We start from the raw sequence: 15909 nt of genomic DNA, 5'->3' as shown, positions 1-15909 counted from the left end.
GTTGTTGGGAGTTTGAGAATTCAACGTGATGTTTGCTGTACGCTGAGTTATTTGGAAAGGAGATTGTGTCACTGCCCCGCATCCAGGGGACAAAGGTGCTTTTTGTCGCAGATCAGAGTGTGTGTCGAGAGTAAAGTGTGAGTCAGTGGATCGGCGCCCCAGGTTGCCCTACCTCTGTTTGTTAAAGCTTTATTAAAACAACCATTTCCTCACCTCCGCCCATCTACCCCGATGTGCTTTTTTGAACAAACGGTGAAATCTAATTGGCCATTATTGGTAATTGAGGAACATTTTGTTTTGAATAAAGGGCACGTCGAACTCTGGGAATCAGAAAAACGGAATACATTGTCAATCTCACTCGGGAATTGAAACTCTATTTTCTCCCCCCCGTGTGTTTTTTTTCCACAATGCTCGGTACGCGGGGGTCAGATAATTAGGTGAGCTTTTTCCATGTTTGTCTAAAGATCCAGACGGGCACTGGGCAGGGGTTGGGCACTCTGGCAGACAACATGGAAAAGCTTCAGACGAGTCCAATGCAAACGCTCCCAGGGGTGCAGACTGATGTAGTCAATCTTGCCATATTGCCATTCCCCAGTTTTGATTTTATAAATGTAAACCTTCAATTCAATTCATAAATTTGTTATTCACAACTAAACCATCACTTGTTACATTAGTAAACTGGAATTTATTTCCTTAGTCGGCTGAATCTCGAGCTCAATGAAAGCTCTCTGCTGACATCTTGTGGCCTCCCTTAGATTCCTGGCCATGCTGTTTTTATGACACCTATTGGTACCAGTATTTAATGGGTTATTATAGCACGATAAAGTTCTTTAAAGGTCATTATGAATGATTTAGAGACTACAGATTAACATTTGGGTGTGGAAAGTATGTCACCGCATCATGTGTTGTGTTTATGACTTACCATCTCGAAGTCTTGGGGAGATGACCTAGACCTGTACCTTCAGTAATTTCATCCATTCGTACTCACTAAAATACCCAAGTGACCCGTGTTTTGTTTGTTAAATGGAAATACCTCAAAGTGGGGTCACCAGCCTCCAAGGACCACATAAGTAGCCTTGGGCCTGGTCTAAAAATAGCTCACGAGTAATGGGACATTACTTTCTCGGAATGCTGTGACAATGTTAAGGTAGATTTAACACGAAAAAGACATTTTTACATTCATTTCAGTTTTTTTATTTAAAAAAAATTACAAACAGCATTTCTTGTGTTGACTTCCCAGCTTGCGTTCCACGCTCAGATGCAGTGATCCACGGTTTTATAACCGATTTCAAATGGTGCTAGAAGGACTCTAGCGGGGGCTCTATGCACCATAGGAAATCAGTTATCTGGTAGTGGAGAATAAGGAACATGGAAAGGCTGTCCGGTGTTTGAGCGTTGACCTCAGATGCAACCTTGTGGTGGGAAGCTGTGTTGCTGTCCCCAAGAACACTGATTTCAAATGGTGCTAGATCGAGGCAACGTACATCTAAACCACCATGTGAAACCAGCTTCTGGGGGCGGACAGGGAATTGCCACACTCAACCTAAAGTGAAGACATGTGTGTTTAAAACAAACATACTGGTGTCTTTGTCTTAATAGAGCATTCTTAGTTTTATGCTAATCATTAATGCTAAATGATGACCATTTTTAAGATTGCCATGTACAGTATCAATGCAGATGGTCGCCATTAGGTGTCACCAAAGCCCTTCAAAAATGGTCATCAAGCGATGCGGTGAATCCATTTCGATTCCAGGGTGGGTGAAAAGTTACGGTTAAAACTGGGAAAATAGAAAATATAAATAAATATCACATTTTATGAAACAAGAAAATGTTCTTTATACATGTTAAAATTAGAGATAAGAAAAAGCTAAGCTTTATTTTTATCCACGATGTAGTAGTTTAAAAAATATATTTTTCTCGTATGGTGTTCAAAATGTTGTTCAAACCCAATTTTCGCAACAATAAAGAAAGGACAAAACCCGCTGACGTTTTGCGCCGTTGTGGGCGTGAACACCGCAACAGTTTTTGACATAACAGAAGTACAAAACCAATTGTGTCCGGCGGCGGTTTTGACGCACCTTCTTCCCGGATCGTTCGTGTTTTTGTTTGAAATTGACCCGAACATTACGTAAGGGTCAGGTTCATGATGGACCTAATTGGAAAAAGGGACAAAGGGGTGTAATAGGAAATATTGTGTTTATGTGTGTGTGTAATTGTGAGCCGCTTACAGTAAAATGGGTTGTTTGGTTAGTTCTCTGCCAATAACTCCCCCCCCACACCCACACACGAATAAAACACCCCCCGAGACCACTTTGTATTACACTACTTGTTTTCAATCCGACATACTTCTGAAGACCACAGAAGAGTGACTCAGAAAACATACATCATTAAAAATGACACACAAACAGGCCGCAAAAAAAACATGAAAACCCCCAACTTCCTTTTTAGAGTCTCCAATGACGAGTGACGGTCAAGAGGATTTGTTGGAATCTCTCTTATCGGTCTGTGACTTGACAAAACCACCTCTGGCCGCAAAGTAATCGCGACCGGCCGTCTTGACGTCAAATGGCCGTGGGCGTTTTTTGTTTGAAAGCAAAGACGAGTAAAGAGGGATCAGCGTCATGGCGGAGGAGGGGGTGATCTTCACAATCCCTTTCTACTTAATGCTAACTCGTGTGCAACGTGTGAGTCACTTGTTGAGTCACAAATTTGTGTCGATATAAATTGATACTTCGGCCAATCGTTCTGCCCAAAACATTTAGTTTATATATGCTGTAAAATAAGGGAAAGTTAAGACAGTCTTAAAAATTCTTGACGATCACAAAAATGCTAACACAAAAATAAAACAAAATATTACCAAGCAGGAAATGATATCAAAGCAAGCTTATATCAGCACCTTTTTTTTTTTTTTTTTTTTAAAGGTCGGGTATCAAATTTTAGAATGGATTCGATGGAGTTCATCAGATATCTTTCCGGAACTGAATGGCATACCAGTGGAAATTCCCTTCTTGTTAGCTTCTTAGAAGGACAATAGCAGTGTTTTGGTCCAAGTTTCTAATCATCTTACACCCAACACGCTTAACAAAAGTCCCTGTGTGGGTATGACTGACTTAAACAAACATACAGTATCTCCCTTTCATTTCTCGAGAAGGTGTGGTATCCTACTTTAGCAGTACTGGTGACCAGTATGAAAACGTGAGACCATTTGCACCTGAAACCTTACAACATTAATTCGTCACTCTTTCAAGACAGTATATTTCCATTATTTTTATTTTATAGCAATTTCCTCCCTATCATCACAAAAAAAGACGATTTTTTTTTTAAATATAAATATCTGTACCGTACTCACTTTTGTGAGAAGCCTTGATCGCCGTCCACTAGGAGTCATCAGAAGACTTTTAACGCCGCGCTCGCCTCGATCCCCAACTTTCCCACGTCCCGCACGCAACCTCGTGTGTCGTCTGTGTACCGTTGCCTCAGTGACTGTGACGCGGAATACTTTACGGCAGCAAGGTTTGGCGAAGAGCCTAGTAGCTCCTCTGGCGGGAAAACGCGGGTGTTAACTTCTTCACATGGATAATCCAATAGCGTAAAAACATTAGCGGCAAAGTCCCATTTTACTCACCGAATACGTCATAAAATGCGTTTAGGTGTTTCATTTTCGCCCCAAATCCAAATTGTTGCCTTGTTAAACCTAATTAATTGCCAGGCTCATAACCTGACCTACACACTCTTTTCACACTCTGGTGTGTGTCCTGTCTTACAAAACAAAGTGGGTGTGTCTCTCTTGAATCAAGCCCAAAAAATGTGCGTCAAGAGGAGGAAGCACACACCCACACTGACGATAGATGCCTTCGGTTGCATGCGGGCATGAAATATTTCACTTGAAAATAATATTAGCACTTCTTTTTTAATATTAAGAAAGTCGTGACTCACCCCACACCCAATCTGGAACTAAAAAAAGCTACCACGCCACTCTGTAGCTAAATGAAGCAGACTTCAATGTACTGAATGGTAAATAGGAGAGGAACTTCATAATAAGAGCTCCCCACGTCTCCATGGTGACACCAGAGGCAAAGAGCCAGTCGGCCCGAGCGACGCTCCCCCCTCGATGTACACCCGCAAGGCAATATGGGAAAAAGGGATGGAGTCTCGCGGACGAGTGTCACAACAAACATTTACTCTCCTTGACCTCGCACGTACGGAGTTCCAAGGTCAAGGGCGAGTAATTCACCGGCCTTGAGATACAAATCCAGCACTATCAGCGAGGAGATGATCCTGCAACTTTAACAACTGGAAGAATTCAGATTAATGACAATACTTAAGAGCTGACACATTTCACTAAAACTTTAATTTGGGAACAGAGAGTTATTTCAGGGAGGAAATGGGTCACATGTGGAAATCCACTGTTATAGTGCCGTCTACCAATTACAGATGGTGATCTGTGGTCACACTCGTGTTCAACTACTTCCTGTCCTCCAAAGTTAGGTTGCTGACAGCGCCTTTGTGGTGATGGTGATAATTTCGTGACCACAAACAAGTCATTTAAATTGCATGGCGATGTAGTACAATACAATTCGGGAGGGGGGGGGGGTTAAAATATAGGGATTAATTCAGCGTTCAAAAAGTAGGATCATAGCCTTTTTTTTTTGCATATTCTTGTAATCTGTCATTAAATATTTACACCGCACATTTGTTAGCAACTGAAGTAGATAAATCACGTCTTTCATTTTTAGCAAAACAAAAGACGTCATCGCAAATAGCTGAAGTTTTTTTCGTCACGGGCGTGGATCAGCTGGTACGGTGACTTTCGAGAAATGATTGTTTTGAGAACGTAAATAGATAAACAAGGTGGACGACGTGTGACACAGATAATAAAATCGTTTAAAATCACTGAAAAATACACCTATGGGTTCATGAAGCACATTTGAAGCTTCATTTTCCCCCCCATCACTACTATAAATAAATAAAACGAAATTAAATAAATAAATACTGTAGACCAGGGGGTGCTCAAACTTTTTCAGCTTACGAGCTACTTTTAAAACGACCAAGTCACAAAGATCTACCCACTACAATAAATAAATAAATAATATAGTGCCGTTCGCTGTGATTGCCTCCCGACAGGCCTACCTGTATGTCATATTTTTATTTTTTTTTTAAATGTCATGCGATCAACCAGTAGTAGCTCGGCGATCGACCGGTCGATCGCGATCGACGTATTGAGCACCCCCGCTGTAGACTGTGCAGTTGTGTGTGTACGGGCCAAGAGCGTTTGGCATGCTGACTCATCTTACGCAAGGCCATTAAATGTGGCATTTCAAGAAGCATGACTCTCACTCACTGGGTGACAGATGTGGGTAAAACAACAGGAAGTGACTTGCTCACAAGAAATTTTCACGCACACACACATATTCATCATCATACTTCAAAAATAACACGATTATATACACGTCCCACTTCTCAGCATGACCCTTCAACTCATTACCGCAGATGTGACCCTGGTCATCTGATACCCTTGTGGTTAGATTTTTTTTTTCCCCGCCACAATTCCGAGATGCAGGATGTGTCATACGAAGAGGGGAATTCATGTTTTTCTTCGCCTTCTGAAAGTAGTGGACAGGTTTGTGCCAATTATAACAAAGCTAGTATAACTCTTCCATCCGGCCATAGCCTTGTCTAATATAAAAACTAGTTTGGCGCCATCTTATGGCACTTATTTTTCCTCATATTAAATATTCACTTAAACATAACATAAAACAGACTAAGCTGTCCTTCCAATTTAGTGACGTCCAAGTAAAAAGGCAAAGTTCACGGTGAAAAGGTACACACATGCACACACAATCAAACACACACTTTTTTTTTTTTTTTTTTTTACAACAGGTAGGATCATGCTACCCGCCCACATGCGCATTTTTCTCGTTCCACAGCCAGGTAAACAATTTGGTTCGAAAGGTAGACGCGCAATAAAGCTCGAACGACACTCACACATTATTACGCAATGCTCCCTTGATGCTCGTCAGAATTATCACAGGGTTCGTTTATTATTCAAATTAATCGCACACACACATTCAGACCTTCATTCCAGAAGTGCGTCATTCCAGCCTGGCCTGCTAATTTGAGCTTCGTACACTAACCTCCAAGCGAAGCCTGTATAGAGTGAGAGAGAGAGAGAGCGAGAGAGAGAGAGAGAGAGAGAGAGAGAGAGAGAGCTTACATAAGAAGTCCCTGCGAGATGGACGCCATCTCTTTGTCGGCCGCCCTCGGTTATCAACAGCGCAGCGAGCCGCGCCGTCCCGCAGAGGGGGTGGTTACATCCGTTACGTAAATAATCTTCGGCATAAATAAGCATGTGGCGACATCCACACGTGCTCCAGACAGGCCACCAGACTCGCCTCACATCCTCAAAATCGATGGAGTCGCTTTTACCGTAATGCTGTGAATAAACGGAGGTTTCCGAGAATAATGACTTAGGGGAATCTAAAATTGCAGAACAGAGGACATGTAGGTGGTCCGCTGTAAATACCGTGACAATCGATTTCGCTAACCTCAGGGTAAAGAGGAGGAAAATACAATTAACATTTGGCCACCGATAGAGCATTATTGGTATTGCGTGGATCATCTCAAATGTGTGTGTGTGTGTGTATGTGTGTACGGGATTACTCGTAGGGCCAGAAAGCACATTCTTTGGCAACGTTCGAGGTTGCCAACTCAGGAACGCAATGTACAAAATTCATATACATCAACGCGTATGCAAGGTTGCTCGTCAATAAAAATTAGCACTTAGTTGTTGAATGAGATGGAATTTATGAGACGCTCAGCCACTTAGGTGACCTTCAACCAATGAGATGTTATGTTCTCGGATTGTGGATTAGTTTGAGTCGTTTTTTTCTTGTATATATCTTAATGCTAATTGCTAGTGAAAAAAAACACCATAGATGAGCTAACGATTAGCATGGATAGCGGCGGCAATAGATCGCTTTAAGATTTGAACACAGATAGCAGAACTACTCCCAGGCATATATTCTTTATCCTCTGCGAAGAATGACTTTTATTATTGCAGCTTTCTGAGAGTACTGGTGTCTCTTCTTCGCTTGTGTCTGCATCGTACTTTATTATATTGCCCCCTGCTGTCCAATGTCTTGTTAGCGGAAGTAGAAATCTCACTGCACTTGGTGTAGTTATTCACAAATAAAAAAAAATTCCACCCTTGGGATTACTTTCAAAGGTTTTGCAGTTCAGTTAAAAAAAAAAAGCCTGAGTAAGCAGTCAGCATGTGGAGATAAGAGGACTTTTTTTTTTTTTGAATGAATGCCAGAGTTCAGAAGTTGCATTACGTCTCGTAAGTGTCGTAAAGTGTGCAGTTGATCTGAGGGGGTGTCGGGTTACACAATACAGTATCTTCCTTCCCCGAGGCTTTTTGTAGAAGCGAAATACTCAACACACACACGCGAATACTGACGCATAACACACGTGGCTGAGTTATCTTCACAAGAAACACTTCCTAAATTACTCACTTTTATATAAATAGATTTTTTTTTCTGATTCAAAAGGGTGCACTTTAATTAAAGCAGCAGTTTCGTTCTAAAACTAAAATAAAGAGTAAATGAAAAATTATCGCACTTATTTAATGAAGCAGACCTCATCAAAATTCATGTCGGAACGTGAAACTTCCATGCTGACATTTTCACGAGGCTCCATATTTTAAACGGGGCATTTAAGGCATTTACAGGCTCGTAAAAGTGGAAAGAAATCAGGGCTGGGATCAAGGCGTGAAGTTTTTCAAGTTTGGGGTTTCAAACGTGATAAAATTGAGATTTATTGCGAAATGCTCTGAAGAGCGAAAGCCGCGCGCTCCTCGGAGAGATCGGGCGGCCAATTGCAGCGGTTCAAATTTTAATCTGGACTGGCTGTAAATCAACGGCGAACAACTAGCAGGCAGTCCGACGATTTCACAGTGGGACGTATCGTGTTTTGAAGGCCCAGCTGTGCACTTGCATGACTTGTGGACGATCGAGTCTAAACGGACCAGCTGATGCACTGAAAGGAATGCAAGCTTTAATCTTTAGCATTAAGCTAGCAGTAGGGCCTACTAGTTAGCTAGCTTCCTTTAAATACACGTGCACATTAATTCTCCTTGTTTTATGGTCCTCATATATTTCTTTTTGGAGTCGATGCAAAAAAATTTGTCTCCCCAAAAATTTAAATAGTCAAATAAATAGGTCACTCAAGACACCAGTGTAGTTACAATTACCATCGTGCACAATAGAAAATAATCGTAAATAATCCATACAGTAAAAACTTAATAAAATAGTCAAAATAAATATTAACTATGCGTTTATATTTTAAAAAATAATTTCATAAAAATCCCCATTGTTCAAAATGTAAAAAAAAATATATATAGCATACATGCTAATTGTTAGTATGCTAGCTAATGAGATGAATTACGTCTCCTGCTAGCGCTGGAAGTGTTTCTCGACTCAATCGGGGTTATGTTAACCACAACCGCAGCACAAACATGTTTCCGTTTCTGTACACAGGACATCCACCCATATGGCGTCCAAAGCTCTGTCTCATCTTGTCTGGAAACCACCCGAGTTACTCGGGCAGCATTTGCATGCCGGATACATACTTCTTGATTTTCACGGTCTCTTATGTAATCTGTCTTCCTGCCTCTTGTAATCAGTGCCCCCAAATGTGAGGTGCCGCTTGGGATCAGTTTGAAAATATTGCACAAAATGTCTCTCCTGGCCTTCGATACGGCACGTTGCAGCTCCGCCTCTGCGGACTGGAGAGCTTCTAAAGAAAGGCGCTCAGTCACTGCAGGTGCTCAACACACACACACAAGACACACACACACACTCGCTTTCATTTATGCAAATACAACGCAGGCTTTTTCTGCGCAAAGAAAATGCGCAATTCAGCAATTTTGCACCTTATTAATGGTGCAAATTAAAAACATTTGACATCGTTACAATACTTGAAAGTCAAACGAGACCTTGACTTCCGTCTTCCTCATTAAAAGGAGGTGAAATGTCATAAAAGCAAACTATTCTAAAATTCAATTTTTTTTCGAGTTAGCATAAGCTAATTTCTTGTTGCTCATTTCAGAGATTTTTTAATAATAATAAAAATATTATAATAAAAGTCCTACTACACTAATTTAATTTTTTTTTTTTTTTTTTTACTCCTACTCAAGTACATATTCCGAGTAATTTTTACCCGACCAGCAGACCGGGTGGCATGCCTCGTCCCCTGACATGGGCTCTAATTGAAGTGAACAGTAGCTTGGCCCTCTCCTGCTGTGCCCTGCCTAATGCCATTAGAGAGGATCTGAGCCCGTGGCGGTCCGTGTGTGTGTCCACACACGTGTGTTTGTGTTCACGATTTAATCAAACACTAATCCCCATTCATACAACAATAGCGATGTTGAATGTACGTGCATATGGGAAGCCGAGAATATATGCTACGCTAAGTTAGCATGCAGATCAAGCATGGGGCATATATTACTAAATTCAACCATTCCCGTCGTCCGGCTACTGTGAATGAAACAGCAATTCTTGAATGGATCACACACACACACACACACATGCACACACACGCATATATTTATGCAGTCGCTGTTAATGCTATCAGTAACACATTAGCCCGCAGGCTAATAAAACCTTGAAAAGTCGCGTATTTTGATTCCCCAAAGCCCGGGCACCGACTTAAAGGACACACACACATACACACACACACACCCAGAGCCTGACAGGGCAAGCATTATGTAACCAACAGCCATGAGTTGCCGTGGGAACAAGGAAGAAGTGAGGCGGTGGGAGGTAGAGGGACTTGGGCCAGAGAAAAAGACAAGAATTGTATTAAATTAAAAAAAAAAAGACATCTCGTCGCCTTCCCCTGTCATGTTCACACACACACACACACAATTAATCAATAAAACAGTATAAATGAAAAAATAAATATGTATTGTAACCCAGTTAACTGTTGCAATACAGTACTAATAAATCAATTTAAACATTAAAAGCAGTGATTCACGATATTGGAATATTTTAATAATATGAATGTGGCTTTCGTGTGTTTTATTTATTTTCTATATGATATACAAAATGACCTATTAATATTAATTATATATTATATTTCATCCATCCATTATCACTCTATTTTTATTTGATTGTTTTTATTTTGTTACAAAAATACTTCATTCATTTTTTATGTATTGTATACTATATAAATAATGATTATCCTGAAAATAATTTTGATTATGATAGCACAATTAAATGACTTTTCTTACTTTCACAAGAGCGGACAGGACAAGATCCACAAATACAAGTAATACAGAAAAAAAATACATAATCACAACACCACTAAATTCCTAGTAAGCAAAGCCACGAGAACTGCGGTGTCATCTGCCATGCCCTCCTACAGGGTAGAACCGGTCCGGCTGGTCTATTCGGTTCTGGTCACTGGGGAAACCGATGCTATGGCGAGTCACCTGACCCTCCTCCTCATACCTCCCTTTCCCTCCTCCATGTGCTGGACAAACACAGATGATAGACCAAAGAAACTCTCCCATGCAAGGCCGGACACCGAAACGGATGTATAAACACGCTTAAGTAAATCCGAAAGCAAACGGGGACAATCCGGTAGCAGACTACATTTGTCGGAGTATTGTCGTCTTGACTCTGTGTCTTTGCATAACGGCAAGTTTTCATTTCCATCCAATCACTGCCCATAAAAATAAACCTTAAACGCCACCCCCTTCCCAACTTTGAACTTTTAACGCCCTCTGACAAACACCGCCGAGGAACCCCCCCCCCTCTTTTTTATTGACCTTCTGCACCAGTTAACGCACTTAAGGAAAAAGGTCGCCGTGATCTCCGGGCCAAGGAAAAGAAACACTTCCTCTCGTCGACAAGTGGTTTTGAGTGTCATGTACAGACGCCAGACGGCATGGGAAACATGACACACGGCGAGGCCTTCTCTCTTTAATTCCTCGCTCGCTCGCTCTTTCGCTTTTCCCATCTCGAGCTAAACAAGACACTGGAGAATAGCTAACATAGCAGCGCCGCTTCATGTGACACTCCCCCTGTGCCTTTGGCCTACTTAGCGCCGGCGCTGAAGCAATCTGTCCCTGCTCTAATATTATCCCCGCATCCACGCCGCAACCTTTAACATCTCCAACTTCCTGAATCTGCTAACAACAAAACTCAGCCGCAGCTTTGCTTACCTTTTGGCTTTGACAGCAAAGGAACACTGCAGTCTTTCCATTCCCGCCAGATATCGTTTCAACTTGAAAGTGATTCTGGATCTTCGCCGACTCTATCTGACGTCGATAGCGTCCGTCAAAGTAACTCTCGGATCACAAACACGAGCGCGTCGGCTTGTTTTTCTGCCGCCCCTGTTATATATTGCGCAGCTTGGAGCCGGGCCAGTCTGCCTGCCGAGTCACCCTCCATCCTGCGGGCTGCGCAAGAATCGAATCCGCCTCTTGAGAGCAGACCCATTCTGGGTATAATGTATCAAAACAAAGACAAAAAGATTCAATAAAGCCATGCATTGTATAAAAGTTATCGGGTCTTATATAACAAACTAAAATAACTCCAATGTACAAGGCGGTCCATATTCATGCCTCACATGACGCCACTTTCTCTTTAGATGTCAATCATAGGTCATGGTTAGAATCTCATCTAAGACTTCTGATCTTGGTACCAGAATGCGGATCAAATCCGAAAGTTCTGTATATCAGTCAGGCGCAAGATTTGAAATCTATGTAGTTATTGTCCAAGCTATCATGAAAAGTTCAAAGTTAGAATTGTGTCTTATTCGGACCAAAACTCATAGCAGGACCACCGATTGGTCGGTTCCAGTTTTTACGCAGACATCTTATAGCACCGGTGTCAAACTCAAGACCTGGGGGCCGGATATGGCCCGCCACATCATTTTATGTGGCCCGGGAAGACAAATTGTGCATCAAATCCGTGTGTCATTACTAGAATTACAAATTGTCTTCACTTTTAATATCTTTTTAAAAAAATATTTGACCAGTTTTTACTCGTCTGATTTGAAAACGAGTTATTTGTCAGTTTTGTAGCTTTTACTGGATATAATATGAGGTGCTCATACATTTATTTGTCATAATGGCCCTCCGAAAGAAATAAACATTTTGACACCCCTGTCTTATAGGTTGATGTCAGTGCCTGTAAGAGTTGATGAAAAGTTTCACAGCCAAGAAAGTTCGAGAGGGAAGCGAGCCAGAGCGATGATGAGGTCACTGTGAATAGCAAACCGGGGAAAGTTGGCTCCCAACTAGAACAGGCCAAGCTCTGAACAAACACAACCTTGTGTCACTACTTTTATAGGGAGTGGGTGGGTAAACACATTTCATAATCAAACACAAACTCGGCGCCAAACCGCCAATGACTCATTCGCGTGTTTGTGATCATCACAACAAAGCTAGCGGTCAGCAAAAATGTTTTATTTTGCAACGTCCTGTCCTGTCACTCAGTCCTCGACGCCGCCTTCCCTTTAAGGCCGCCTCCTGCGTCACTTCCGCTGGCTGGTCATGTAAACACAAGCTCTCGCAGTCACATGGGAGGTGCTAATTATGACCGCATAAACCCAGCGGAAATGCAACTTTCACAGCTGGCTTGTTTGAGTTACGCTCACATCGAGACACATCATTAAAAAAATACACTGGCGGAACGGGGTAATGGGTTACACGTTAGCAAACCAAAGGCTAATTTCCAAACAAATGAAACTGATCTGTACGTGACGCACGCGGGGAAGGTCTGCCTTTTGTAAACCGCAACCAGAAGACGGACAAAAGGAAACATGGCCGTGTTGTTTCTACTGGCAACTCGGAGCTAATCTGCGGGTTCTATTTAGTCCTTACATGCGGTCACAACATTAGGTACGCCTGGACAATGTCATGCAATACAGGAGTGATATCGTCAAGCATTTTTTTAGATTAGAGGCGAACTACATCATGATGACTGAGAGGTCAAACTGTTTTGATTTTCAGATTAGATGAATGTTAGATTAGAAATAAATTCGCTTCATGACAGGTTTGTTAGGAAAGCAAACATGGCAGGATTAATGATTGTTAACGCCACGGGATTATTTCATTGTTATCACTTCTCGGACTTGTTTGGGCGGGTTTTGTTACTTTGTTTACAAGCGGAATCTTGGAACACAATTGCTTCATTCCAAGTATTTTTGATTACAAAAATATACATTAGTGCGTGAGTTTCGACTAAAATAGCAAGACAGGGAGATCAACTATTTCCTCATTTGAGTTTATGTTTGCATAGTTGCATTCATAGGCTTGTCACGGTGGTTTGTTGACACAAATGAACACCCCAGTCGCTTTTGGATCACAGCCCAACGGCTTCAAAACAACTCAAATCACAAGAAATTACGATAAATATTAAATACTGTGTTTAAATATTAGATTTGATTGTTTACGCATTGACAGAGTACAACTGCAGTTTAGCATAGTGACCTCCACCAAGGCAAAAAAAATTGCTAGGGATGGGCATGTGATGACATTTCCTTGATTGATCATGGAAAAAAAAAAAACTTCCCAATAATCTCTCCACAAGGGGGCGCAACTTCTACATACAAACGCCAATGATGTGATTCTTTTTTATAATGTCAATAGAAAAGTATGGAATTCACGATGCAGCCCAACATCTCGCACATATCACAGCGATAAATCTATCAATCTATCTATTGATCTATCTAGTTAGTATCTACTTTGCGGAACAACTTCTCTTTCACTCTGAGAATCACAAGTTCTACTTAGTGACTTATTATTGCATTATTTCCACTGGACACCGTTAAATTAATTTTTGCTTTAATTGAAATGTCAAAAAAAAAGCTTTCGGACGCCAACTTGTTCTTGGCGGCCCGACCTGGCGGATGATTTCAGTATATTCCCACTCATGCCCACGGCAGTCACGCTTAATGATCAAAACACGCGTCCCCCCCACGACCCCCCGTTTTCTCCCCCTCTTATTCCCACTTGTTTACTCCCATTTCGATGTGCGCAACAGCACCTGGAATGCGGACACTGGTGGCGAACGAGAGAATGAACACGTAATCTCCCCGTGTGGGAAAACTAGTTCCTTATTAAAAAGCAAAGCGAAATAAAAGCCCACTGTCAAGGTATGCGCAAACGCACCTGCGCCAGAAGCGCACAGCAGCCTGGCGCACATCAGCGAGGAGAAATAACTTCACTCACACTCAATCGGCGCTGCTCCGGGACCGCGATGTTTCCTCCGTGACATTTTTTTTTTTTTCCTTCTTTTAAAGCGCGTCACAGCTGCTGACAGGTGTATTGTATAACCGACAAGTCCACGCGTCTAACGTTCCGGATCCTCGTGAAATGACTCCGCGCGTCCCCCCCACCACCTCCAAGAAGAAGAAGTGGCCTCGCTCCCTCGCTCGCTGTGTTCCTGCCCGGTCATGATATCATGTCCATGTGACACGCTCGGGCCTCCGTCAATGGCAACTTAAAGGGGCCTCCCACGTGATGGCTTCTCGCAAAAAAAGTGGTATTAAAACCAGAAGAAAAAAGAAAAAAAAAACTGATAGCACCTGGGCCGGTGGGCTGTGCTTTTACCGGAAAGATGATGACGAGCGTGTGATGATGTCATCTCCAGCAATTGCAAAAATATGACGCTGTAACCATGATGAGGATGATGAGGATTTGGCTGGATCGGGATTATTATTATCATCCGAGGTGAAGACAAAAACAAGGATGCTAGAAGAAATACGTTCTCATTATAGCATCTATTTACCACTACAAAAAAAAAAAAATCCTTATAATACCCGGGAACCATTATTATGCATAATACTTACAATATATAAAAATAATAATAATAATATTTAATTTTGAGACTGCTCACCCACATAAAAAATAAAAAATGCAGCATCCTCCTGCTAGTAAAAATACGAATTATTAGAAATATTTACGAATTAATATGCGCTGCTAATCTGCATTGCATTTAGTTTTTATTATCACTCAGTAATATCCATCCTATACTCTTTCTGGCCAGGTGCCATAAATCCCATTATAGAGCATACATTATTGCATGCAATGCAATATGCTATTGTAAATGATATTTCCCATTCAAGTAAACACCGCCTCCATCTTACACTTTGATATTTGAACAAGATGCAAGATAGAATTACAGAGCGAGAGTGCATTAAAGTAATGCAAAACTGACACTATAATGGCAAGTTTACTGAATTTACACGAGGAGGTCTGAGCACGTCCCCGAGAAGAAGTGGTGCATGGGTGGGGGGGTCGAGTGATGCAGGAGATGAGTCGTGCCTCTGAGTACAATAAAATGATGTAGAGGGGAGCCATTTAACGGGAATAGAGTTATTAGTCATCCGATGATGCATCTAGAGTGTTTGTGTCCACCGACTCAATATTTCATAGAAGGCTGACATCACCCTGAAAGTCTCTTTACCAAACTGACATTTATTGAAACTCAAAACCAGGACACAAGACATCGGCAGTACAGTTCTAGTGAATATAAAAAGTCTTTCCACACAGTTGTACGTGCATGACGCGTGTCTTTCGCCGCCATCTTTGTCAGGGCAAGTCAGCTGATTCCGTGAATATAGTGCGTGCGTTTATTTATTTTTTTGTATTAAAGCCCTACAACACGTCAGAATTCCTACCTATCGCCAATGTATACTTATTTGACTAGTTTATTATGAGTGTTCATAGAAAAGCTCTATACTTTACGTGTGTGTGTAATAAAATCATTTCATAACAGAGTACAAATATGATTTTTTTTATTGTTTGCGTGGTTGTTTTAAGATGCTGAAGAGTTTTAATGTATTAAGTATGATCAACATAATAGGGAATATGGTGTTATATTGCATATTATTTGA

General features: G+C 41.5%; 1 long non-coding RNA gene across 1 annotated transcript; it reads right to left on the bottom strand.

Annotated features, from left to right (window-relative positions):
• Positions 1-932: 932 nt before the first annotated feature.
• On the bottom strand, positions 933-15822 carry LOC125992282 (uncharacterized). The gene is made up of 2 exons (XR_011086243.1): positions 6215-15822; positions 933-6147 (listed from the first exon to the last, which is right to left on the bottom strand). It is a non-coding gene; the product is annotated as an uncharacterized lncRNA (long non-coding RNA).
• Between the last annotated feature and the right edge of the window lie 87 nt (positions 15823-15909).

Source organism: Syngnathus scovelli, chromosome 22 (assembly GCF_024217435.2).
Source record: "Syngnathus scovelli strain Florida chromosome 22, RoL_Ssco_1.2, whole genome shotgun sequence".
In the NCBI taxonomy this organism is placed as follows: Eukaryota; Metazoa; Chordata; class Actinopteri; order Syngnathiformes; family Syngnathidae; genus Syngnathus; species Syngnathus scovelli.
Note: the sequence above shows the minus strand (reverse complement) of the source record. Positions and strands in the feature narration are given on the sequence as shown.